Raw genomic sequence first — 12,565 nt, 5'->3', positions numbered from 1 at the left:
ATCACGGAGCTAGTCCGCATCATTGCTACTAACATCTTTCAACATAGTTTTCTCTTGAAACATATCATAAATAAAACGGGGAAGCTATACGCGAGCAATTGATCTACAACATAGATATGCAAATATTATCAGGACTAAGTTCATGATAAATTTAAGTTCAATTAATCATATTACTTGAGAACTCCCACTTAGATAGACATCCCTTTAATCATCTAAGTGATCACGTGATCCATATCAACTAAACCATGTCCGGTCATCACGTGAGATGGAGTAGTTTTCAATGGTGAACATCACTATGTTGATCATATCTACTATGTGATTCACACTCGACCTTTCGGTCTCAGTGTTCCGAGGCCATATCTGCATATGCTAGGCTCGTCAAGTTTAACCCGAGTATTCTGCATCTGCAAAACTGGCTTGCACCCATTTTATGTGAACGTAGAGCTTATCACACCCGATCATCACATGGTGTCTCAGCACGAAGAACTGTCGCAATGGTGCATACTTAGGGAGAACACTTATACCTTGAAATTTTAGTAAGGGATCATCTCATAATGCTACCGCCGTACTAAGAAAAATAAGATGCATAAAGTATAAACATCACATGCAATCAATATAAGTGATATGATATGGCCATCATCATCTTGTGCCTTTGATCTCCATCTCCAAAGCACCGTCATGATCACCATCATCACCGGCTTGACACCTTGATCTCCATCATAGCATCGTTGTCGTCTCGCCAACCATTGCTTCTACGACTATCGCTACCGCTTAGTGATAAAGTAAAGCAATTACATGGCGATTGCATTTTATACAATAAAGCAACAACCATATGGCTCCTGCCAGTTGCCGATAATTGTATCACATAACATGATCATCTCATACAACAATTTATATAATCACGTCTTGACCATATCACATCACAACATGCCCTGAAAAAACAAGTTAGAAGTCCTCTACTTTGTTGTTGCAAGTTTTACGTGGCTGCTACGGGCTTCTAGCAAGAACCGTTCTTACCCACGCATCAAAACCACAACGTAGTATAGTGATTGCTTTTTGATCTTCAGAAAGAACATTGTTCATTGAAACCGATTCAACTAAAGTTGGAGAAACAGACACCCACTAGCCACCTGTGTGCAAAGCACGTCGGTAGAACCAGTCTCGTGTAACCATACGCATAAAGTCGGTCTGAGCCGCTTCATCCAACAATACCACTGAATCAAGAATCAACTATTGACGGCAAGCAATATGTATATCCCCACGCCCACAACTCCTTTGTGTTCTACTCGTGCATATAACATCTACGCATAGACCTGGCTCGGATGCCACTGTTGGGGGACGTAGTATTTCAAAAAAATTGCCTACACACACGCAAGATCCATCTAGGTGATGCATAGCAACGAGCGGGGAGAGTGTGTCCACGTACCCTCGTAGACCGAAAGCGGAAGCGTTATGAAACACGGTTGATGTAGTCGAACGTCTTCGCGATCCAACCGATCAAGTACCGAACGCACGGCACCTCTGCGATCTGCACACGTTCAGCTCGGTGACGTCCCTCGTACTCTTGATCCAGCTGAGGCCGAGGGAGAGTTTCGTCTGCATGACGGCGTGATGACGGTGATGATGAAGTTATCGACGCAGGGCTTCGCCTAAGCACTACAACGATATGGCCGAGGTGGAAATCTGTGGAGGGGGGCACCGCGCACGGCTAAGACAACTGTCAACTTGTGTGTCTATGGGGTGCCCCCCTCCCACGTATATAAAGGAGGGGGGAGGGGAGGGCCGGCCCTCTCTATGGCACGCCCAAGGGGGAGTCCTACTCCCAGTAGGAGTAGGTTCCCCCCCCCCTTCCTAGTTGGAGTAGGAGAAGAAGGAAGAGGGAGAGAGAGGGAAGGTGTCGGTGTCAAAACCGGCGGATCTCGGGTAGGGGGTCCCGAACTGTGCGTCTAGGCTGGATGGTAACAGGAGGCAAGGGACACGAAGTTTTACCCAGGTTCGGGCCCTCTCGATGGAGGTAAAACCCTACGTCCTGCTTGATTAATATTGATGATATGTGTAGTACAAGAGTAGATCTACCACGAGATCGAAGAGGCTAAACCCTAGAAGCTAGCCTATGGTATGATTGTTGATGTGTATGTTCTCCTACGGACTAAAACCCTTCGGTTTATATAGACACCGGATAGGGTTAGGGTTACATAGAGTCGGTTACAATGGTAGGAGATCTGAATATCCGTATCGCCAAGCTTGCCTTCCATGCCAAGGAAAGTCCCTTCCGGACACGGGACGAAGTCTTCAATCTTGTATCTTCATAGTCCTGGAGTCCGGCTGAAGGTATAGTCCGGCCATCCGGACACCCCCTAATCCAGGACTCCCTCAGTAGCCCCCGAACCAGGCTTCAATGATGATGAGTCCGGCGCGCAGATTTTCTTCGGCATTGCAAGGCGGGTTCTCCTCCAAATTCCATGTACCTGTTGAATAAAGTCCGGTTTCTTGTAGATGTTGCGCTCCTTGGCTTCCGCGCCCAATAATGGCCGCTCCCCACGTGTCAAACGAATATGAAAGGTCTGAGTGTTTTTACATTCACACCCCTAGCCGCGTAAACAAGCTGACCTATTTAAGGAGACGAGGATTTAGATCCAAACCACACCTTCCCCCTTCGCGAGTGTTCATCAGAGTGCATTCGACAAAGATCCATTCCACCATGGCCAGCCGCCGCGACTCCTTCTCCCGCCCTTCCAGCCCTAAGCCTGGATATTGGGAAAGATGCTCCATCCCGCATAGCGAGCTAGTGACGCTCCAGACCAAGGGATTTCTCCCCCCGGCCTATATGATCCTGGTTCGAGCCAGTCTTGCCGTCTATAACGGCGGAGAGCAAGCGGAGAGCGCCCCTAATCCCTCCAAGGGAGAGCGGGTGTGCCTCGTCCCTTATTTAATAAGGGGGCTCGGATTTCCAATTCATCCATTTCTCCAGGGGCTGCTGGAGTTCTACGGCCTCCAACTACATCATCTCACGCCTGCCTCAGTATTGCATATCGCGGGCTTTGTAGCCCTCTGCGAGCTGTTCTTGGGTATTGAAGCTCATTTCGGACTGTGGAGGGAGCTATTTTGCCTCGTGCCCCGTTCCAAGAAGGGGTCTATGTATCAAGTGGGCGGAGCCGAAGTATGGCGCATCGCCGGGACCGGCTATCTGTCCAAAACCCCAAAGAAGGCGTCCGAAGACTGGCCCTCGGAATGGTTTTACATAGAAGACGTCCCACTACCGGATCCTGTCCGGATCGGCCTCCCTGAATTCAACAATGCTCCCTTAAAGAAGCGCCTAAGCTGGCGCCCACGGAGCCCTCAGAGGGAAAGTGACAGGGACGTTGTTTACCTGATGGGCCGGATAAGATTGTTAGCTCATTCCGGACTAACCATGATCAGGGTCATGGCCGCATGCATCATGCGAGGGGTGCAGCCGCTACAGTATAGAGGCCACCCCATGTGGGATTTCAACGGGGAGGACGACACCACCCGCTACGGCCGTAAGGGGCCAGATTCGGCTGCGGCTCTAATAAAGACCTTGTCCGCTTTGTACAAGGAGAAGAGGAGGATTTTCTCCGCGTTGACCCAAAGGGTGGATTTCCCATGTACAATCCTCCAAGCTGGGTGAGTGGTCACATCTTGCCCATCCGTTTTATATCCCCATTGTTAAATATTCAATCTTAGTGATTTCGACGCAGGAACTGCGCCAGGCTGTCAAAGAAATAAACAGCCCTCCTCCACAACCCGAGGACCCAGGATGGTCCCTCAACCCGGACTCGCAAGAGGATCCGGAGCTTTCGGTGGATTTGATTGATGGAGTGTTCCATCAATTGAGCAAGGACAACGCCCTGGTGGCCATTACGGCTGATTATCCGGGGCTAATCCCGGCCTCCCAGAAATGGGAGGCCGAACCTACGGCGATAAGCCAACGAGGGGCTGCAGGGCCCCATGGACAGAAAAGAGGTGCAGTCCGGACCGGGGCGTCAGCGCAAAGGTATGGCGCACCCCCTTATCCCAGGTGTTGTACCTTCAAGGCATATTAACACTTGTGCTCTCTTTAGGACAAAGAGACCTCGCCGAACTATATTCGGAGAGACCGCCAATCGCGCCTCCACCAGCCAGGCTCCAAAGCCTGGCCCGGAAGCGGGGCCGAACACAAGGCGCGCACCGGACGCTCCTCCGACGGAGGATGTGGACAGGTTGTCCGCCACCAACTCTGAGGTGGAGAGTGCCATGAACCACAGGCGTCGCCGGACAATTCTTCGCGACGCTTGTTTCTCCCAAGAGGCGTTAGATGCCTTTAAGTCGGGAGATGCGTACCTCCGTGCCGCTCAAAATGGTCTAGCCAGAGCCACGGAGCAATATGTAAAAGACATACGGGTAAGAAAATTTTGGTAATTATATATATACCAGTAGCCCCCGAGACTTGAAACAGTTAAAATAACTGATTTAAGGATCATTTGTTATGCAGGTTCTTACAGAAAAGAATTCCCTACTGTCCAAGGAGCTAGAAGAGTGCAAAGCCCAACTTGAGGCCGCACTAGCCGCGGCAGGGGAGCCTAAGGAGACCCCCTCTGGTAATATACACTTCGAAAGATAAGTATTTTGCGAAGCACGGCCTTGGTGCGAATCTGACAAATGAAATTGCAGATGGCACCGGATTGGATCCGGAAAGGCAACACCTCCTACGCCAGCTAAAGGCTGGTGAGAGGGTGTTGTTAAAGGTGATGGGGGAGAAGAACGATCTCCGAGATGCCAACACCAAGCTGGGCGTCGAGCTGAAAGATGTTCGTGCCCAGCTGTCAGACTCCGTGAAGGAGAATCAGCGGCTTCAGCGCGGCATATTTAGTAAGTGCTTGAACGAACCTTTTGAAAGAAAGTTCGGTGGGGAAGTCGACTAACAGAGCAATGTCTGTAGGTGTGCTGACAGGTCGTCCTACAGAGGAGATGCCTGGTTCTACTGGTGACCTTCTTCCCGAGCTCTTGCAACTGCTCGATCAAGTTCGGCAGGCGATGCGAGGCGTCGCCCAGGCCCTGTGGCCATCCGTCTCCATGCCCGAAGGTTTTGGGGAGCTTGCGGAGAAGATAAAGGGAGCACGACGGCGCTTCCGATTGTGGAAGATATCAGCCTGCCGTCAAGGCGCTAGGGAGGCCTGGGCCATGGTGAAGACGCGGTACGCAAAGGCTGACCCCAACCACATGGCCGAGGTCGGTCCTATAGGGCCCGATGGGAAGGAGATCCCTGTAAGCTTAGTATACGGCCAAGTAGAGTTGGCCGCAAAGTATTCCCAGCAGGACTGTAAATTAGACAGCCTGTTAGATGGTATTGAAGAGGAATACAATCAGTCAAAATGACTATGTAATTTAATTGACATTTATAATGCCTTCTAGCCGGATTGTAGATCATTTGTCATGGCCGACCTTTTCGCTTCAGCCTCGGGACCTGACGGTCCGGAGTGTGTCCGAATTCCCATGCGGTTATATAGGAACCGGGGAATGCATGGAGACCAGGCGTAGGGGTCATTAGTGCGTGAACAGATAAGTGCCCGACTAGTTATGTTATATTACATGGTTAGTAAGAAACATCTTCCAGGGAGAATAGTTCCGTTAGGGGTTCCTTTCCCTGGGAGGCATGCCCTAAGGTGCATGTCCATGCTGCGAAAAGAAAAGCAGGAAAAACATCTGGGGGCGTATAGATAAAAATAAAAAAGATCATCTTTAGTTCACCGACCGAATATTCCCTTAAGAACGCTAGCTTTCGGCTTCACCCAGTCTGAGGTACACGTCCGGCTGACCCGGCAGTAACAATCACATAGGTGCTCCCTTTACCACCTAGCCGAACAATCGGGAACGTAGGGGTAAGCACAGGAGCCAGGCAACCCAGCTTGGCCAAAACTTAAGTCATATCGATGCATATAATGGTGAATAAAAGGTACATGTGGAAGTATGACGCATGTGTTGGGCATGAAGCCCGTATGAATAAGCTTTTGTTTAAAGAAGCCCCCAGGTTTAATGAGCGCGGATGGCGTTTATGAGCCTTTAAGGGCTATAAGAGAGAGAGGGAAGAAGAGAAATGCAAGACAGAAATTATATAAAAAATGAATAGAGGAAGGAGACGAACATAGAGTCCGGCGCTAGGCATAGAATCTTCGGAGACGGGCTATGTTCCATGGGTTCGGCTTGAGTCGGTTATCCGATGCATCTCGCAGGCGGTACGCTCCACCAGTCAGGAATTGGTCAATTATGAAGGGAACTTCCCACTTGGGCTTGAGTTTGTCCTTTTTCTTGTCCGGTAGTCGTAGAACTAATTCACCAACGTTGTAATTTTTGGCCCGTACTTCTCTGCTTTGGTATCTTCGAGCCTGCTGTTGATAGAATGCGGAGCGGGCTTTTGCCACGTCACGCTCCTCGTCCAATGCGTCTAAGATGTCCTACCGATCGAGCTCGGCTTCTCTTTCTTTGTACATGCGCACTCGAGGTGAGTCATGAATTATGTCGCAGGGCAAAACTGCCTCTGCGCCGTACACCATAAAGAATGGTGTGTATCCCGTGGTGCGATTCGGCGTGGTCCGCAACCCCCAGAGTACGGAGTCGAGCTCCTCTACCCAGTGCGTGTTAGATTCCTTGAGGGACCGCACTAATCTGGGTTTAATGCCGCTCATGATAAGACCATTTGCACGTTCGACCTGGCCGTTAGTTTGTGGGTGATAGACGGAAGCATAGTCGAGCTTGATGCCCATGTTTTTGCACTAGAGTTTTACCTCGTCGGCCGTGAAGTTCGTGCCGTTATCAGTGATGATGCTGTGGGGAACGCCGTAACGGTGTATGACCCCGGATATAAAGTCTATCACCGGTCCGGATTCGGCCGTCTTAACAGGCTTGGCTTCTATCCATTTGGTGAATTTATCCACCATGACCAGTAAGTATTTTTTCTTGTGGGTTCCGCCTTTAAGGGGTCCAACCATGTCAAGCCCCCAGACCACGAAGGGCCAAGTAATGGGGATAGTTCAGAGGGCGGTGGGTGGCATATGGCTTTGGTTTGCAAAGAGCTGGCAACCGGTGCATCGTTGGACTAAGTCCTGAGCATCTGCCCGGGCTGTCGGCCAATAAAAGCCTGTGCGAAAGGCCTTGCTTACAAGGGACCGAGCTGCAGCGTGATGACCGCCCAGTCTGGCATGAATTTCAGCCAGGAGGTTCCACCCCTCCTCTTCGGAGATGCACCTTTGAAGGACTCCGGTAGTGCTTTTCTTATAAAGCTCTCCCTCATGGACTCTGTAGGCTTTGGATCGCCGCACTATGCAGCGTGCCTCATTTTGGTCCTCGGGGAGTTCCTGCCTAGTGAGGTAGGCGAGGAATGGTTCTGTCCACGGGGCGATGACGGCCATTATTACATGGGCTGAAGGTGTTATTTCATTGGCAGAGCCTCCGATTGTGTCAGAATGTTCGGTGTCGGGCAGTGCGGTTGGGTCCGGGGTGTTTTTGTTCGGCTCCCCTTCCCATACTACGGATGGCTTGAACAGCCTTTCCAAGAAGATGTTGGGGGATACTACATCGCGTTTTGCGTCGATGCGTGCCAGGACATCTGCCGCCTGATTATTTTCCTGGGCTATATGGTGAAATTCAAGCCCCTCGAACCGAGCTGACATTTTTAGGACGGCGTTGCGGTAAGCTGCCATTTTTGGATCCTTGGCATCAAAGTCTCCATTTATTTGGGATATTGCGAGGTTTGAGTCTCCGCGCACCTCTAGGCGTTGAATGCCCATAGATACTGCCATCCGGAGACCATGTAAAAGGGCCTCATATTCGGCTGCGTTGTTGGAGTCCATGTACATAATCTGGAGTACGTATTGAACTGTGTCTCCTGTGGGGGACGTCAAAACGACGCCAGCCCCTAGTCCGGCCAACATCTTAGAGCCGTTGAAATGCATGATCCAATTTGAATATGTGTCGTACTCTTTAGGGAGTTCGGCCTCCGTCCATTCTGCGACAAAGTCGGCCAAGACTTGCGACTTGATGGCTCGCCGTGGCTTATAAGTTATGTCGAACGGGAGGAGCTCAATGGCCCATTTTGCAATCCGGCCCGTTGCGTCACGGTTGTTTATAATATCGTTAAGTGGTACTTCGGAGGCTACTATTATTGAACACTCTTGAAAGTAGTGTCGTAGCTTCCGAGATGCCATGAATACTGCGTACGCGATCTTTTGATAATGCGGGTACCGTGATTTGCAAGGAGTGAGGACAGTGGACACATAATAGACCGGCTTTTGAAGGGGGAATCTGTGTTCGTCCGCTTCTCGTTCGACGACGAGCACTGCGCTTACAACCTGATGTGTTTCTGCAATGTATAATAGCATTGGTTCACCAATATTTGGCGCGGCCAGGACTGGGTTTGTTTCCAGTATGGCTTTTATTTCCTCGAGTCTGGCCGTGGCTGCATCCGTCCATTCGAAGTGTTCGGTGCGCCAAAGGAGGCGGTAAAGGGGTAGGGCCTTTTCTCCCAAGCGGGAGATAAAGCAGCTTAGAGCTGCCACGCATCCGGTTAACTTTTGTATTTGTTTGAGGTCCTTTGGGATATCCAGTTGCGACAGAGCTCGGATCTTGGCTGGATTTGCTTCGATTCCTCTACCGGATACAATGAAGCCCAAGAGCTTTCCGGCTGGAACGCCGAAAACGCATTTTTCCGGGTTGAGCTTGATGTCGTATGTTCGGAGGTTATCAAATGTGAGCCTCAAGTCGTCTACTAGAGATTCGACATGTCTTGTTTTGACGACCACATCATCTACATATTCCTCCACTGTTTTGCCGATCTGGCTTGCCAGACATGTCTGAATTATGCGCTGATATGTTGCGCTGGCGTTTTTGAGCCCAAAGGGCATTGTGTTGAAGCGGAATGGGTTGTATGGTGTGATAAATGCCGTTGCGGATTGGTCTGATTCTGCCATCTTGATTTGATGGTAGCCGGAATATGCGTCGAGGAAACACAACGAATCGTGTCCTGCGGTAGCGTCGATAATTTGATCGATGCGGGGGAGGGGGAAGGGATCCTTTGGGCAAGCCTTGTTAAGGTCTTTAAAATCAACGCACAGGCGCCAGGATTTGTCCTTCTTTGGTACCATCACCAGGTTTGCTAGCCAGTCCGGATGTTTTATATCTCTGATGAATCCGGCCTCCAATAGCTTTGCTAGCTCCTCTCCCATAGCCTGTCTCTTAGGTTCGGAAAAACGCCGAAGAGCCTGTTTGACAGGTTTGAATCCTGTTTGGATATTTAAGCTATGCTCGGCCAGCCTACGTGGGATTCCTGGCATGTCTGAAGGGTGCCAGGCGAAAATGTCCCAGTTTTCTCATAGGAACTCTCGCAGTGCGACGTCTACATCAGGGTTTAACTGTGCCCCGATGGAAGGTGTTTTATTTGGGTCCGTTGGATGGACTTGGAATTTGACTATTTCGTCCGCCGGTTTAAAGGAGGTGGACTTGGATCTTTTGTCGAGTACCACATCGTCCCTATTCACCGTAGAGCACAGCGCAGTCAGTTCCTCAGCCGCTAGGGCTTCGGATAGTGCCTCGAGGGCCAGTGCGGCTGTCTTGTTTTCGGCACGGACTGCTATGTTCGGATCACTAGCTAGAGTGATGATCCCGTTAGGCCCGGGCATTTTGAGCTTCATGTACCCGTAATGGGGTATTGCTTGGAAGATTGTAAACGCTTCCCGCCCTAGCAGAGCGTGATAACCGCTGCTGAACGGAGCCACATGGAACGTGATCTCTTCGGACCTGTAATTATCCGGCGTGCCGAACACCACATCTAGTGTGATTTTTCCTGTATAGCGCGCTTCCCGACTGGGGATTATTCCTCTAATGGTTGTGCTGCTTCGCTCAATGTGGTTCCAGTCTATTTCCATTTTTTGAAGGGTTTCCTCGTAAATGAGGTTCAATCCGCTGCCGCCGTCCATGAGTACCTTGGTAAGACGAAAGTCGTCCACTATTGGGCTGAGGACCAATGCGGCTGGTGCTCGGGCTGTTCGGAATTTAGGTTCATCATTGGCGTTAAAGGTAATAGCCGTGTCACTCCATGGGTTTATTGTTGCTACTTGGTAGACTTCGGCAAGGCTGCGGAGTGTCCTTTTTCGCATATTATTTGATGCGAAAGTCTCGAAGACTGTTAATACCATATGGGTGTCTCTGGGGTAGCTTCTGTGGCCTCCGGAATTAGGAGGTTTTCGCCAATTTTGGCCACCTGCCGGAGTATCCAACATGCTCTAAGGCTGTGAGTTGGTGTGGCGTCCTTTGTACTGTGAATTTTATAAGGTCCGTCAAGCCATCCTTCCAGTACGGTTCCATGCCCTATAGAGGGTTTTTGTTTTTTGGTATTTGACCTGGGTGTCTGGTTATGATGCACCCTTTTATTTCGGACTGGGTTTGTATTTAGGGCCGGATTGTCCCAAAATTTTATTTTGGTTTTCCAGGCACTTTCCATCGCATAATACTTTCGTACAATGGACGCCAAGTCAGCGAAGCGTGTAATATCACGGCGACTTATGGCGTTGAGTATTCCCTTGTCCGTGCAATTATTGCAGAAGATTAAGATTGTGTCTTCCTCGCGGCAGTCCCTTAGCCTGTTCTTAACCAGGAGGAATCTGGCCCAGTAATGATGTACTGTTTCGTCGGGCTCTTGCCTGATTTTGGATAGATCGCTTATGTTGGGGTGGGTGGGTGGAGTTAAATCCGAAGCCTCACCCCGTCTGAGGCGTAGAGGCCGAGGAATTTTTGAACTCGAAAATTTGGATCCCTGGGTGTTGTCCGATGAATCCAGCCCATCGCCTGACTCTAAGTTCAGGTCTTGAGTGATATCCTCCCCTCCGTGGGTATCCGGCTTGGAGGGATTGGGAATCCGAATGTGGCGAGTCCTTAAGATAGACGAAGGATCGCCGCACTGTCCCTCTACCACGGCAACGTGATGGGTGACTTGGGGAGAGTTAATCTCTCTCAGATCGGTTTTAGGCCCAATCTGGTCGTAATCCATAGCGACTCCCAGGGCGGCGAAGCGATCCAAGAGCTCATTTATGGAGGAAAGCTCCATTGGATCTAACTGTTCGGCGAGTTGCGAACTAACATGAAGATTGTTTTCGATGGCTCGAGAGGTCATCGTCGGCGTAGAAGCCGAACAGGCGGTCATAAGAAAACCACCTAGCCGGAGGGTTTGGCCGACAGCCAAAGCTCCCTTAGCAACAGTGCCGTCTTTAAAGACGGGGCGAGGCATCCTTCCCAATGGTGACGACACAGAGGAACTCTCAATGAAAGCACCAATGCCGGTGTCAAAACCGGCGGATCTCGGGTAGGGGTCCGGAACTGTGCGTCTAGGCTGGATGGTAACAGGAGGCAAGGGACATGAAGTTTTACCCAGGTTCGGGCCCTCTCGATGGAGGTAAAACCCTACGTCCTGCTTGATTAATATTGATGATATGGGTAGTACAAGAGTAGATCTACCACGAGATCGAAGAGGCTAAACCCTAGAAGCTAGCCTATGGTATGATTGTTGATGTGTATGTTCTCCTACGGACTAAAACCCTCCGGTTTATATAGACACCGGATAGGGTTAGGGTTACGTAGAGTCGGTTACAATGGTAGGAGATCTGAATATCCGTATCGCCAAGCTTGCCTTCCACGCCAAGGAAAGTCCCTTCCGGACACGGGATGAAGTCTTCAATCTTGTATCTTCATAGTCCTGGAGTCCGGCTGAAGGTATAGTCCGGCCATCCGGACACCCCCTAATCCAGGACTCCCTCAGAAGGAAAGGGGGTCGGCCCCCCACCCAATTCAGATTGGGCTTGGGGGCGCGCCCTCCACCTGGTCGCCTCCTCCTCTCTCCCACTAAGGCCCAATAAGGCCCATTGACTCCCCGGAGGGTTCCGGTAACCCCCCGGTACTCTGGTAATTGCCTGAACTCATCTGGAACCATTCCGATGTCCAAACATAACCTTCCAATATATCGATCTTTATGTCTCGACCATTTCGGGACTCCTCGTCATGTCCGTGATCACATCTGGGAATCCAAACTACCTTCGGTACATCAAAACACATAAACTCATAATACCGATCGTCATCGAACATTAAGCGTGCGGACCCTATGGGTTCGAGAACTATGTAGACATGATCGAGACTCACTTCCGGTCAATAACCAATAGCGGAACCTGGATGCTCGTATTGGTTCCTACATATTCTACGAAGATCTTTATCGGTCAAACCGCATAACAACATACGTTGTTCCCTTTGTCATCGGTATGTTACTTTCCTGAGATTCGATCGTCGGTATCACCATACCTAGTTCAATCTCGTTACTGGCAAGTCTCTTTACTTGTTCTGGAATGCATCATCCCGCAGCTAACTCATTAGCCACATTGCTTGCAAGGCTTATAGTGATGTGCATTACCGAGAGGGCCCAGGGATACCTCTCCGACAATCGAAGTGACAAATCCTAATCTCAATCTATGCCAACTCAACAAGAACCATCGGAGACACCTGTAGAGCATCTTTATAATCACCCAGTTAC

This window comes from Triticum urartu, chromosome 5A, assembly GCF_056163025.1.
Source record: "Triticum urartu cultivar PI428250 chromosome 5A, HENAU_Tu73, whole genome shotgun sequence".
NCBI classification, from domain to species: domain Eukaryota; kingdom Viridiplantae; phylum Streptophyta; class Magnoliopsida; order Poales; family Poaceae; genus Triticum; species Triticum urartu.
This window is presented reverse-complemented; position numbering follows the sequence as displayed.